The following is a 13,949-nucleotide window of genomic DNA, read 5'->3' as shown; positions in this document are numbered from 1 at the left end:
ACCAAACGGTGGATGTGAGCACGGAGAGGCAGTGGATGGTGCATTTCACTACTGGCAGCAGTAACAGTGGGCCACTTCCTCTGGTGTGTATTTTCATGGGGATGGTATGCTGGCTCTTGTTCATTGCTGGTGAAAATGCACAGATAATGGTCATGCTTAAGTTGAAAAATAGTAGATATTTGATAGAGAATTTGCTCTATCAAATAGTGGTATTGTGCTCTTTATAGCTGTTGCTGTTTCCAGGGAAATAAATAGGAGGCATTACTTTTGGAGAGACCTCACACATACATTTTGACTAAAACTTCTAGGTTGTTAAGTATTATGTTACTTTTTGTTACGTTTTCCTTAGTTATGAAGCTACTTCGTACATGCCTGAATATCCCAAAATGGAATTTAATATCTTGCTGTCAGATTACTCTATCAGCATTTACTTTCCCTCTAATTTATTATATTTCCATAATAATACCTAAATGGATATGTTTTGCAAAATGTTTGCATATTTGACTGCAAGGAATAATATCAGCTTTACAGAGCGATAGAGATCTGGCATATCCTGTTAGATTTTCTGAAAAGGAAGCTTTTGTACTCCTATTACTATCAGTAATTCACTAGCATGGATATGATATGCTTTCTTCTTCAATCACACTGGAAAGCTATCTGCATATATGAAAAGATGCTTTGACTAATTACAGCTGAGTAATATATATGAATACATTAATTCATTACCTGTTTATAAAAAATGGTTTCATTGCATCTTTCCTGTTTTTCTTCAGTGTAATTAGCTGATGTGATCTCTTTCTGTATTTTAGAAAGGCTTAAGAATTAACTGGGGTCTCATCCAAAACAAATTAATATATACCGTGCAGTATTCAATCAGCCATTTTGAGAGAGAAATCTTGCTTCATCATTTTCATTTCAAAAAATGAATAAAAACATTTGCTGTTTTGTCCATTTTACCTGACAGATATGTTCCTCTTTTTCAGTGTTTCCCAGCAGAATATCTGCTCATCTGTGTGAACGTAGTGTGATCTATAATTATGTTTTTGTACAGACAAGGAGAAAATGGGGCTTTGCACAGATCAAACAATGAAAGACCAGGGGGAGGCAATTTATGTATTCCCTTTGCGTTGAGATGGAGCCCAAGTAGACATCTTCCAATGTATACACTTTATCATAACAGGATCACTGACAATTTTTGAAGTCAGGTCTCCAGAAAAGACAGCCAGTCTCTGAACACAGAGAGTATTTGTTACCCAGCTATTCTTCTGATAGATCTCATTTGTTTAACCCAAATAGGTTTCTATCCATTTATAAAACAATCAGTGAGAGATTTTTGTGGAGGAGTTGACAGAAACCTGACGAACTTTTCTATTAGATATATTGTATTAATAAAAACATCAACCATCCGTCTTTGTTACAAAGCCTATACCACTACAAGCCGTTTCATACCCCTCATAGTTTTAAGAGTTAAGTTGTGCTAAGTCCTACCGAATAGTATGATATTGCCTGCTTCCTCTCAGTAGGGCTTTATTTGGACCTGACTATCAACTCTCAGCGTAAACAACTGAATAACCTAAACTCCAGGAACAAGGATTCAGTTCCCCAGATCTCCTGTTAGACCTTTCATGTTGAATTTCAACAGTGGTAGTTGCTATTAGCAATATCAAGAAAGGTGTTTTCTCATTGAACTTTTTCATTATTAATAAATTAAATTGCTGTGTTAAAATGGTTCTTTCTTATTAATTCCCACAAGACTCATTTTCAGGTGTAAATTCACCATTTTCTTTCAATAAGAATTGTTTAAAATTTGGGAGGGTTTTTTTTTTTTGACATTTAATTTCAGTTAAAACAGCAAGGTGATCAGAATTCAACAGTGTCTGAATTTATTGCACATAAAAAGCACGTTGTTTTTATGTTGGATATTTGTGGATATTTGATCTTTGCTCTCTTTAGTAAATCTGGCTTCACTCAAGAGTGCAGTACTATCATAACGAGTAACTAAATACTGCTCTTTTATTTATGATACCTTTTATTTGATATAATCCCATACCTGCACTCCTCTTTATTACACTATACTGTCAGTTTAGGGTAATAAACAGGTACTCAACACAAAATAGTTATTTGCTGTGGAAATAACTACAATAATAGGCATTACACCTACAGTAGTGGAATGCTAAACTAAAGCTGAAATCAATCAAGTAATTATAACCAAGCTGTTACACATTTAAAAAAAAAAAGAAGAAGAAAAAGATAGAACAAAGCTCTTTGCAGTCAAAGGCAGACTAAACAAGCCTGGCTTGTCCTGATTGTTTGAGATTTCATACAAAGACTGTGAACTGCTGTCTGTTAACTGACCTGAAGAAGGAAACAGTAGGAATTTTCTTTATGTGAAAAGTAAGCAAGAGTGCACTTGAGTTTACAGTGTGGAAGATCATGTTAGTTGTGCTGTTGCAATTTTGCTTGTGTGCTGTTGTTGTTAATGGCAATAAAATTCCATTGTGATGGAAATGGTTAAAAATGAAAACTGTAAATGTGTCATTGGTTTAGAAGTTTTCAACACCATTATTTTAGTTGAACACAATAAGATCAGCGTGAACTCTGACGTTTTGATCTAGTAACAGCAACACTGTTACATTTTCATATTTCTGTTCAGCAATGTCCATCTGAAAATAGTATTACCCTGGTAATCTGAAAAATGGCTTTATCTGTGTTAAACATTCACTGGTAAAACAAAGAAGCACTCCTGGTGTACAATTAAGCAGTACTAATCCAAAATAGGCATTTCTGCTCTCAGATAGGACTCCACCTTACAAAAATTCGTGTTAATGTATATCAAAGCTACCTCAGCTACATTGCTGTGAGAGGTGATGCTTCATTTCAGGAGAGGAATTATTTGGGTCTTACTAGAAAGTATAACCTAATGAAGTATGTTTTATGTTACCTGCCCTTCTTTCTTTAGAGGGATACTAGCATAAGCCAGACCTCATAAGCACCTTTATAGTACTTATGCTCAGATAAGCATAAACATCATGCTAGCTAATGACATGATAAGGTATTTACTTACTTAGCTCTTTTCTACGATTATGGAAATAGAAAAAACAGAAATTCCCACTTATTTAAAATGCTATTTTTAAAATATTGTGTTTGTGTCTAAAATACAGCAACTTGTTAAAAACAAGAAATACACTAAACCAAACATAAAAACCAGACTGTTATTTCAAAAATTTCCTTCTTATAAGAACCTTAAATGTAAACAGATTAGAAAGAGATGAAAGTGTATATAAACATAGTGCACAGTGTTCACTGCCCATCATCACCGAGAGTAAAGGGAAAGGGGAAAAACAGTATTGTCAAAGGCTAGTCAACAAACTCTCTGTGGATAAGAATGAAACTTTCCTCAGCTATTAAAACTTATTTTCTTCTTATGTTACATCCAGCAAGTAGATGAAGAACTGTAAAGTCAAAGTACATACTATATATCCTTCCATTCCTTACTACGCCTGTTGTTTAAATATATTTTATTCTCAGAAATCACTAACAGTATATGGATAAGAGAAAGACATACAGGAGAGTACTGAGGACTAGAAGAGAGAGTAAAGCTGTTGGCTTCCTGGTCTCCCTAAGAAAATGCCATTCTTATGGAAATGAAATTATGTTTCTTTTGGCAACAAAGGCAACGACACGACAAGAGGCCTTCAATATCATTTTCTGATGGCATTATCTGAAGCCCTGACAGGCTTGGAGCACCAGTCTCTTTGTCAGGAAGCCTGCTCCTGTTTGCCCACCCTGACAGCAAAGAAATTTTTCCTCATGTCCAGTCTGATCCTCCCCTGGTGCAGCTCTGTGTTGTTCCCTCGTGTGTTATCATCAGTGGCCAGGGAGAAGAGACTGGCACCACCTGCCAATGCTTCTCCTGCTCTGAGTTTTAGAGAGCACTGTCAAGTTTTAAAGCTGGTTTTGAATCTGAGAGTGAACTAAGGTGAGTATGTAGAGATATACACAGAAAACAGAACAGAGAGAGACCTTAACAGGATATTGAGACCATAAGTTTACCCAAAATAAAATCAGTTTTAATCAAATCATTTCTGACAGGTGTCTCCATCTCTAACCTGTACTTAATAAATTACTTCAATAATCTAGACCCAAAACCTTCAAAAGCATTGATTCAATGCCTTGCTCTCCTGCTTCTTTCCCAAATCGAAACTAAAATAACTGTGATACATTAAAAATTAATTGCTTCTTTAAGCATTTTAAACAAATATTCTTTTTTCTCTGTAAAGAGCATTTGATGACTTTTACCTTGTCCCTCCTCATAGTTCATATGTATATCCCCAGTTCTGATGTGTTTACTGGACTTCTAACCATTCTTCCTTCTCATCAGATCTCTCAAATGGATTGATGCTTCCCTGAAAGGAACAAAACAGACTCAGTGCTTCTGTTGGGGAACAGAATAGGATTGATAAAAGTTTCTTACATGTAAATTTTTCTAGTTTACCTGATGTGAAGGATTCTGTAATGATGCCATCTTGTGATCATGGTTAAAATGACACTGTCTCAAAATAAGCCACATTTCATTTTGCCATATATTTTTAGGCTCAGACAACCTCAGGCTCAGAGTGAATAGACAATGTTTATTATCAAGCTGATAGCACGGAATACTAATTTCTGTCCAATTTCTTTGCTTGATCGAAAAATGGCTCCTCATGATTAGCTTTTCAGCAAGTAATTAGGTCTTCAACAGGCCAAAGAGAAGGTACCAAACAAAAGTGCCAGTATATACAGACTATAAAAAAACAACCATAAACAGCAGAATATTTATATATGTGGAACTAGCACTATAATTTTCTTTACATTTCTTACATAGCTTTCTGTTCACACTAGGAATTTAAAGATACCTTTTTAACATTAGGAAAATCAGGTGTCTGCAAAGAAATCAGTGCAATACACACAGCCATCTTAAGAATGTATTGAATTTACTAGTATATGTAAGAAGGTGACAAGATGACATGGGAATGGGATTATGAGGAATTCAACTGAAAAACAGGAATCAGAAGAGATTATATTTTAGAACAATCGAACAGTTGATTCTAACAGAAGCCTAATGAGAGCCATTTGCAGGACACATTTGCTCCACTGACCCTGCATGCAAAGATGTCCCCTTCATGCACTAAATAGCTTTTTTATACTCCATACACTTGCACATCCATGCAAAGCATTTTCTTAAACATATCAGGATAGTTTGCAAAAACAGTACCTTAGCTACATTGGAAACACGTAAGGTTAACATTTAATTTTAGTCTGTGCAAGGCTTTCACTTGCTTGTTGCAGCTGTGACTGGATTCTTGAACTTGATTTATCACATTTCATGTTCAGGATACACAAAACATGAAACATTTTTCATCTGTATTTAAATGTTTTGCTGAAGTGCCCTAGAAGTTGAACTGGAAGGATATACAAAATTGTAGTTCAAAGCAAAGCTGGTAACATTTCTATTGGTCTAGCAGGCATTCCTTTCGAATAACATAATGTTAGCTAGGCCTCTAGATGGTAGTCTAATATCACTGTTAATAATGGGAAAGTACTGTAATGGAGCGTGAACATTTTCCCTTGTGTCACTGGCCAGTAGCAAGTTCATGTCAAGAAGTAGTCATAAAAGGCATGATCATTCCTCATAAAACCAGCTGGTTGTTCCAGTTTGGTCTTTACCAGAAAACTGTCAGTTTTCTACCAGCTGAGTTGGCCATGAACATCAATTATTCTCTAAAACAGATCAGTTAAAATGCTCCACTACAATAACACACACACAAAAAAAACCTCAGCTATTTATAATGCTGTAGAGTAAAAGATTAAAATTTTCATTTTATTCTATCACCTATTTAAACACTACTTTTGTATTAGCAATCTTACCCCCTCCCAAACAGCCTTGTGGAAAAAACAATGTAAAGTAAAATCAATTTCAAAGAAATTTAAAATGTTTTAGATGTTTATTGGTGCAATTGCAAAAATATTTTTGGCTAAGGTTTCCAAGAAACTGCCAGCACTAGTAAAAATAACTGTAGCCTAATTGTGACATTCTGCTAAGCTAAATTTCCTCTAAAGCCACAGTCTGAAAGAATGCAAATTTGGGCCTTTTGTTTCTTTATGCTTTGCTTCTGAAATGCGGGAGCTAATCAAATGGCTACATGAAACCAACTCCTTACGCACAGCTATGTGAAGAGAACAATTTAAAATACTGCTTGTACTTTCCTTCATTATAGAAGTTGCCAAACTCACTTTATTTCCATACAAAAATGGTGACATTCTAAGTTATTCATTCACTCTTTTGTAAATAATAGTAAATGGATCATCTGATAGGCAATTCGGATTATTGCTTACAAGTGCCATCAAGTTATGGAGGCATTAAAGTGCTGCAGGAATGAAATAGCTATCACCTCACTGCTCATGATGTGTCCAAAATGCTTGGATATTTTAATAGATTGCAATAGATTTTGTCACTGTAAGTCACTTTCACAACTCACTGTGCAACGAATCATGTAACTACTTTTTTACTCTTTTCTACCACTCTTCTCAGATACCAAAGGTATTAATTAAACTGCAGTGGCATGCACTTCCTTAAAATTCACAATACTTTCTCCTTCATCCTCTTGTAAGTAGAAGTGAATGGTGAAGAAATACTCTTTCAAAGTGAACTTCAGGAAGCAGGGTGAGAATAGTTTGACAAATGCCTGAAATAGTTCAGAAAAAAAAAAAGTCACACAAGAATTATTTAAGCATTAAGGTGGTGCCTGTATATCTGAAGATGTTATGTAGGACATGGAGCTAGTAAAATCATTATTTGAGTCAACTATTATTTTATTTTTCTCACACTTCTGCTTAGAGCTTTCTTTTTCTTTTTCCAACTTCAGTTTACCTTTATGTGTAAGAAAGTTCATCTGAAACTGAAATCCTGTCCTCTGTTAGGAGATACGGAGGATAAAGCCCACTCCAGAAACAATGGTCCTAGCATTTTATTTTTTTTGTTTGATATGGAAATAGCAAACCAAGAAGTTCTCTTTTGTGCACATGCAATAAGATATGCAAGCCCATCTATAACATAATACATGAACTTTATTTTCTACCTGTCGAATTGCACTGCAACCTAATACTCTTTACATTAGCTATTACTTCTGCAAATTCTCATTTTCTCTGTCAAATGATGCATGAAAGCTAGAATCGCTACAGCTTAACGGAATAAGCCTCTTATCAGTGCTATATATCAAAGACATCCTTTTCTGAACATCTAAGGACAGAAGGATAACAGGTCCTAAAACAAGTGCAACGTGCATTTGGAACTTTCACCCCAGCTGTTTACTCTTCCCTTGCTGTTGAAACAGTGGCTGGTGTTAGGATCTTATTTGTTTTTAGAGGTTTAAATGTTCAGGAAGCCAGCACGGGCTTACAGCTATAAAATGGTGTCAAAAAAGATTTACGCATTCCCAAGAAACACTACTAGAGAAGTTTTGAAATAAAAAAGAGACAAAGTCACACTGATATTTGAAATACTGTGGCAGGAGAGACAAGAAAAAGGGGACACAAATTCATAACTACCTTGGCTTGGACTGGTGGCTTCTGCATCTCTTCTGATCTTGTGGTAATGGTAATGCATGGATGTAAAGTAGACAGCATGATTCAAGTTCTGCTCTGGAACACAAGAGGCAAGCAGGTAGGCGGATTTAAGAGTATATGAATGATTGCACCTTGGCTGACTGAAAATCAAATAGAGAATATTCCTAATGTTTTGAAGAACTTTAACAACAAAGCAGCCAAATTTCTGCCAGCAAAGACAAACTGCTTCAGATCACGGAATTATTACACTGATGATCACTGAAGGTCTCATTCTGCCCTGTTTTCCTATTATTCTTAGAGCGTACAATTTACAAAAGGTAATTCACAATCTCTTAAAGCAAACCATTACCTTATGACAAGTGTACTACACTTGTTGCTTTTTTCTTTAGTAAAGAAAGTAATGTATTTTTTCCCTCTGGTTAATTCATTATCTTCAACTCACAAAGTCACAGTTCCCACTAATTTCTGAGATTTTTCTACTGCGGTATGAATTTATTCCACAGGTTGTGATAATTGAACTAAGTCGTGCAGATGACTCCACATTAATTCTTCATTGCTCCCACTTTACGGTGCTTATCCCTTACTTTGATAAAGTTGTTCTGTCCATTAAATATCTTATACTTCAGAACATTTCATTTATATTTCTTCAATCTAACTTTTCAGGCCTTTCTACAGTATTGTACTTAAATGAGATGATTTTCTGTATTTTATCATATCTCAGCAATTTCAAACAAAGTCAAAGGAGAAGTGGATTAATTCAAGTGGAACGTAACAAAATATGGGATTTGTTCAAAATTATCGGCATTTTTTAAAAAACTGGATGAACATCTGAAAAAGCTCCTGCTGCTGCAGCAGGATGTAGTCACATAACGCTGGAGGAGGGTGTTGATGAGTATTCAGCTCACAGATGAAGCAGCATGGGCAAGAGCGGGACACAGATGAAAAGGTGCTGACAGATGGCAGGTATGCTGACTTCTTTCACACATATTGAAGGGGCTGCACTGCTGCACGGGAGGTGCGGAACTGAGAATTAATTCATTCCTTTCTTCGTCAGGCCATGAAGGTTTCACTGTAGTAACTGCTTATTTAAGGTGGACGTCCAAATGACATGAAATCTATTTAAATAATTGTGATTATTAGAGGTAAAAAGACCACTATGCTAGTTATGAAAATAAATCATATGCATACCACACAAACAAAAACATTTGCTGAAAAGTCAAGAACATCTCAAATATTTAATTACACCTTCAAATTCTGTTTCAACATTTGCTAGTGCTTATGTCAAAAGCATCATTCTGAGAAGCCTTACCTAAATATGTTGTGACAATGCAATTTATTTCTTGTTTTGGGAAATTCTAATCGTAGCCAACAAAAATATTCTGCTTCTATTTTGTTCATAGGCTGTTTGAAAACAAGTTTAGCTGAAATATTTGGTGAAGATGCTTATCAAATATTTTCAACTAATAATTCCTTTCTGTATAGTTTTTGTAATTACTCAAATTCAGATGGTCAAAATTCAGGCAGTCCAGATGTGCCACTCAATTTGCACAGTTATGTCACTCTTAGAACCAGGTTTCTGGAGCAATATGGTAATATTCAATTAAAAATCTGCTTTCAGTGTGGTGCATTATTTTCATAAATTCACTGGCCACAATATTGACAGAGTATGCAAAGGAACATAGAGACGAAGTCAATTTATTTAAAATGTTTACAAGACAACTCTCAGGATTTTGCTGTTATTTGTTTAGAATCACAAGGCAGTAATACAAATATACAATTAAACCAGCTTTAATAATCCATAATAAGAGTGCTAAAGATATTATCTCTAATTTTTAAATCATAGCTACTTGAAGTTTCACATGCAGACATTAACTTCGAAAGCTCCATATCGAATGCTTTCAAAACAAATAAGATGCATTGAGCAGCCTTACATTAAATAGCGCTGAGAACTGTGACCTAGGTATGTGAAAACTTGAGTAGGAAAGATCATTTTACGTTCCAATTAATGTCCTAATGGGATTTAGATTAATTCAGGAAAAAGAATACAAAACATGCATGCATATATATACACACACACACACGTATATATGTATATGTATAGATATAAATGAGAACCACTCTAAAAGTGATGCCTATTTTATTATATTTGGCCATGATGTCAGAGGTGGGTGTTGGCATTATGACAGTAGACGCTCTTACCATCAGAATCTTACCACCAGTATTCCCGTGCATGTTGCTGCTGTGTGACAGATGGCAGCAGAGGGGCAGTCAGACAGAATGGCGCCTGACATAGAAATGCATATGAAGCAAAGGTGTGTCATTGGATTCCTCCACGTGGAAACAATGGCACCCACTGATATTTGTTGAACGTTTCTGGAGACCAAACAGTGGCTGTGAGCACAGTGAGTGGTGCATTTCAGCAGTGGTGACTGTGACAGTGGGTCACCTCTGCCGGTGAAGATGTTTATGAGCACAGCAGGCAGGCTCTTGTTCATTGCTGGCAAAAATGCACAGCTACTGGCAGTGACAGTGTTGAAAAATAGCATTTTGTAGCTGCAAATTTTGTCTATCAAATAATGTCATTGTACTCTTTATCTATTATCATTTCCAGAGAAATAAATAGGAGGTATTACTTTCAGAGCAACACACACACATTTACATATTGAAATACATGAATAAAGCATTATTTAAATCTTACTTATCTGACATATTCATATAAAATATTTAGAATATAAAAAAGTTGTGAAAGAATCATTATTTTCACTATACATAATTATTCATTAATGTTCCAATTTTTAAAAATCTAATGTGTAAATGGAAGAAATACTAGGTAGAAAAGTTGTAGGTAGAAAGAATAGTGTAGAAGTATGCAGTAATATGTAGAAAAAGATATGTTACATCAGTGCCCCTCGTTATGCTTTGCTAGGCACCTGGCAGTTCTGAGAGCAATTAAAATGTTTCTATTAATTTCCGAGGTGCTGTTTCAAGTCCATGGGGACCTGCTTCATCTTGTCACTAGAAACATCCCACAATGGGAACAAGAAATTCTGCCCTTTTCTTGTTATAGATCTTTCTGAATGTCTGTTAGAATAACAAAGATCTGATTCTTGCTTCATATACATCAATTACCAGTATGCCAAGGTGCCATTCTCCTCTTTGGCTGGTCGGCTTTCCTCACAGAAGAGTGGAGAGCAGCTGGGAGAGGTGCCCAGGGGATGCACAGGACCTGCATAAGGACACTCCTACATTAGTTCCTCATCTCCAGCAATGACACCGCATTCTTTGCTAAACCATTCACCCTTCAGTGCAGCCCTCCTTCTTTGTGTCTTGGAACAACAGTACACAAAGACCTTATAAGCAATTTTTTTCCATTCTCACTTTGAATAGAACACTCGCTGACTCCTAACTTAGGCAGTCAGATAGAACAGAGCAAAGAAAAGCACTAGCAGCAGATGATGCTTGCATAATGCTTCGACAGCAACCACATAGTTTTCACCAAAACCCATTCAAATTTGCCACATGGAATTCCATAAACAGGGAATAGCTTATGATGTTGTTAGCAATGATTTGAGGATGTATTTTTTTTAGGGGCAGTTGTGCACAGGTATTGGTGTGTCCTGTAGTGTAAACAAAAATGCCACAACCAAAAAGAAAGGATGAAGGGAAGGATAGTGTGAGTCTGACCCCAGCAGTAAGCATGTCCCATAAGAACTGCTTTAACAATATTGCAATGTTCAGTTGCAAGGCCATGAGACGAACAGTCCAAGATTTCTAGAAGAATGTGCTACTTAGAAGGAAGAAAAGTTTGAAATTAAGGCTTAACCGGATTCCTTCTGAGTGATAGCCAAATAACTGAAATCAGGGGCCAGATGTCCCACAGCCAAGTCAGAATACAGGACCCCCAGATCTCAAGCAACTGCCTTCCCAGATAAACTTGAGCTGATACTGCTTTGACAAAAAAAATCATCAGAACCATCTCAAAAGACATTTGACAAGGGCTGATCCTCAATGAGCCAACCTTTTTAGTGCAATCTAATGGAATCAAATCAAGAATCTTTAAAATTGATGATATAAATAAACTAACTGTACTCAAGAAAATGTCCAGATTCCTGATATAACCAGCACATTAAGCATGTCCTCTTTTTTTTTTTTTTCCTTTTCCTACAAAGTAACTTTCTGAATGTTGGATTGTTTTCCAGTTTGAGAACCTCTAAAACAAAAAGCAGAAACAGCTGTACTGGATTTATGTGATTAATTGCAAACACAAAACCAACACTTTATCCAGTGTCCAAATGTCATGCATTTACTGTAGAGGATCTGTAAACTCAACATTTACTGATCAAAAAGTCTGAATGATTACATACTGAAATAAACCTACCATATCTAAAGACCAATTCTTCTGTTATGAAAAATGTTTCTAAACTCTATTATTGTATTGAAAATAATGAGTTATTTTCTCTCCTATTCACACCTACTAATGTAAGGAAATAGCTATAAAACAATGCTCCTTCTAAAAATAAAGTACATCTTCACAGGACTTGTTTCCTCTGAAGGTGAACTTGTCTAATCAACTAATGGATACAGTGTGGCAAAACTGCAGCAAGTAAAACATCTACTGCATTTACTGGTAAACAAGGAAAACTACTCAAACATACCAGTATGCTCTCTGTGTTAAAACAGCAAAATATCCTATTTCTTCAGGGAAAAATGCAGAATGATACATATACTGTCAGTCTGAGACAATAAGAGAAAAAGCAAGTGTAAAACACTTATATATTCAGTATACATCAACTGAACAGACACATACACTGGGAGAATCTTTTCCTCTACTGAATATGTACACTCCCCATACCGTCTTTGAAACAGTGGTATTTCAGCAACAGTAAACGTTCCAATGTAGAGAACCTCTCTGAAGATGGATTAACTTCTTTATTTCTTTAGGTATAACTGCACCAGCCTTATAAGCATGAAAGAAAAATCCTTACTTTCCTCAATATCTCATTACAATGACACTGTAGCAGAGCTACTGTAGATGGATATTAAGCTCCGCTCTTAATCACTAGTACTGACTGCTCATAGACCATTTCCTTACTTGTGTAACTCATTAACTACAATGGATTTTACACCGATGACATTGAGATCAGAATCTCACTTCCTAGAATAAAAATTAAAAGTGATGAAAGCCATAAAATGTAATTTAAGTACCACTAAATTGCAACCACAGATCTGTTGAATTAGCAAGGTGTGAAGAAAATGGGAATGTTTCCTGGAAGATACTTAGCTTCCTTTCACTGGTAGCAGATACTGAACGTATTGTTCTCTGTTCCTTGTGATTATAGTAACTACACACCTGGATCCACTTCTCATTTGTTTTTTGAGAGTAGAAAATTTGAACTATCAGATGTAGACAAAAAAAAAAAAAAGAAAAATACCGAGTTTAGATATTAGTTTTAGAAAAAGGATAAATCACTGTCTCATTTTCTCTCCACTGACAAAGCAAGTCATGAGAACAAGTCCAAGTGTCAACAAATATACCTTAAATGTCAGACATTTTTTGAGGTGGATCCCAGACTTTTCCAGCCCTGACCCACACTCCTTTCTTTCTCTCAATATGTTCAACATGTTTTACATTGTGATGTAAAATTGTTTGCAATGTACAATACATTGCTATTTGATATGCTTATTATTTTTACTTTAATAGAAAGTCACAGCAATAAACAGGAATAAATTGATAAATGGCCTAAAGTGATTAAATGTCATCTTTTATTTAATATCAGAGACACTTTCTTTAATTGCATATAACACAAGAAATGCCCAAAACTATTTAAACAAACAAGAATGTCCATGCAAATGTTCCTTTGTCTCAATGTAACCGAAGCACTAGCTACTATGTATAGAAAGTGGGTTTAATTTTAATGGAGAATGAAAAAGTTGTGAAGTTTGACTGTTCATTTGAATTTGGTTTTGATCAGGAAATCAGGAAAAGCACAGGAGAAGAGTTGGTTTTCTTGCATGAACATATCATACACATGGGTAAGTGATTCAGCTCTTGTTATTTACGTTATCCTTTGAAAAAGCTTGAGCTAAAAAAACTGTGGTTAAATTACTAACTAATTTTTTTTTTTTTTTTTCCTAACACAGATCTACCCACATGCTTGTTTCTAGCCCTTTGTGTGCTGACCACCTCTAAGTAATGCAAAAAGAAAGAACAGGAGCTCAAGACATAAAAAAGGACAGGAGCACAAAGAACATTCATAATTCTAAATACTACAAGGGATGCTAAGAACTGAGAGGGGCTACAGCTGGTACAGCTTTGGTTAGAATTTGGAAAAAGGAGAGGTGCA

This window comes from Meleagris gallopavo, chromosome 10, assembly GCF_000146605.3.
Source record: "Meleagris gallopavo isolate NT-WF06-2002-E0010 breed Aviagen turkey brand Nicholas breeding stock chromosome 10, Turkey_5.1, whole genome shotgun sequence".
Lineage (NCBI taxonomy): Eukaryota > Metazoa > Chordata > Aves > Galliformes > Phasianidae > Meleagris > Meleagris gallopavo.
Note: the sequence above shows the minus strand (reverse complement) of the source record.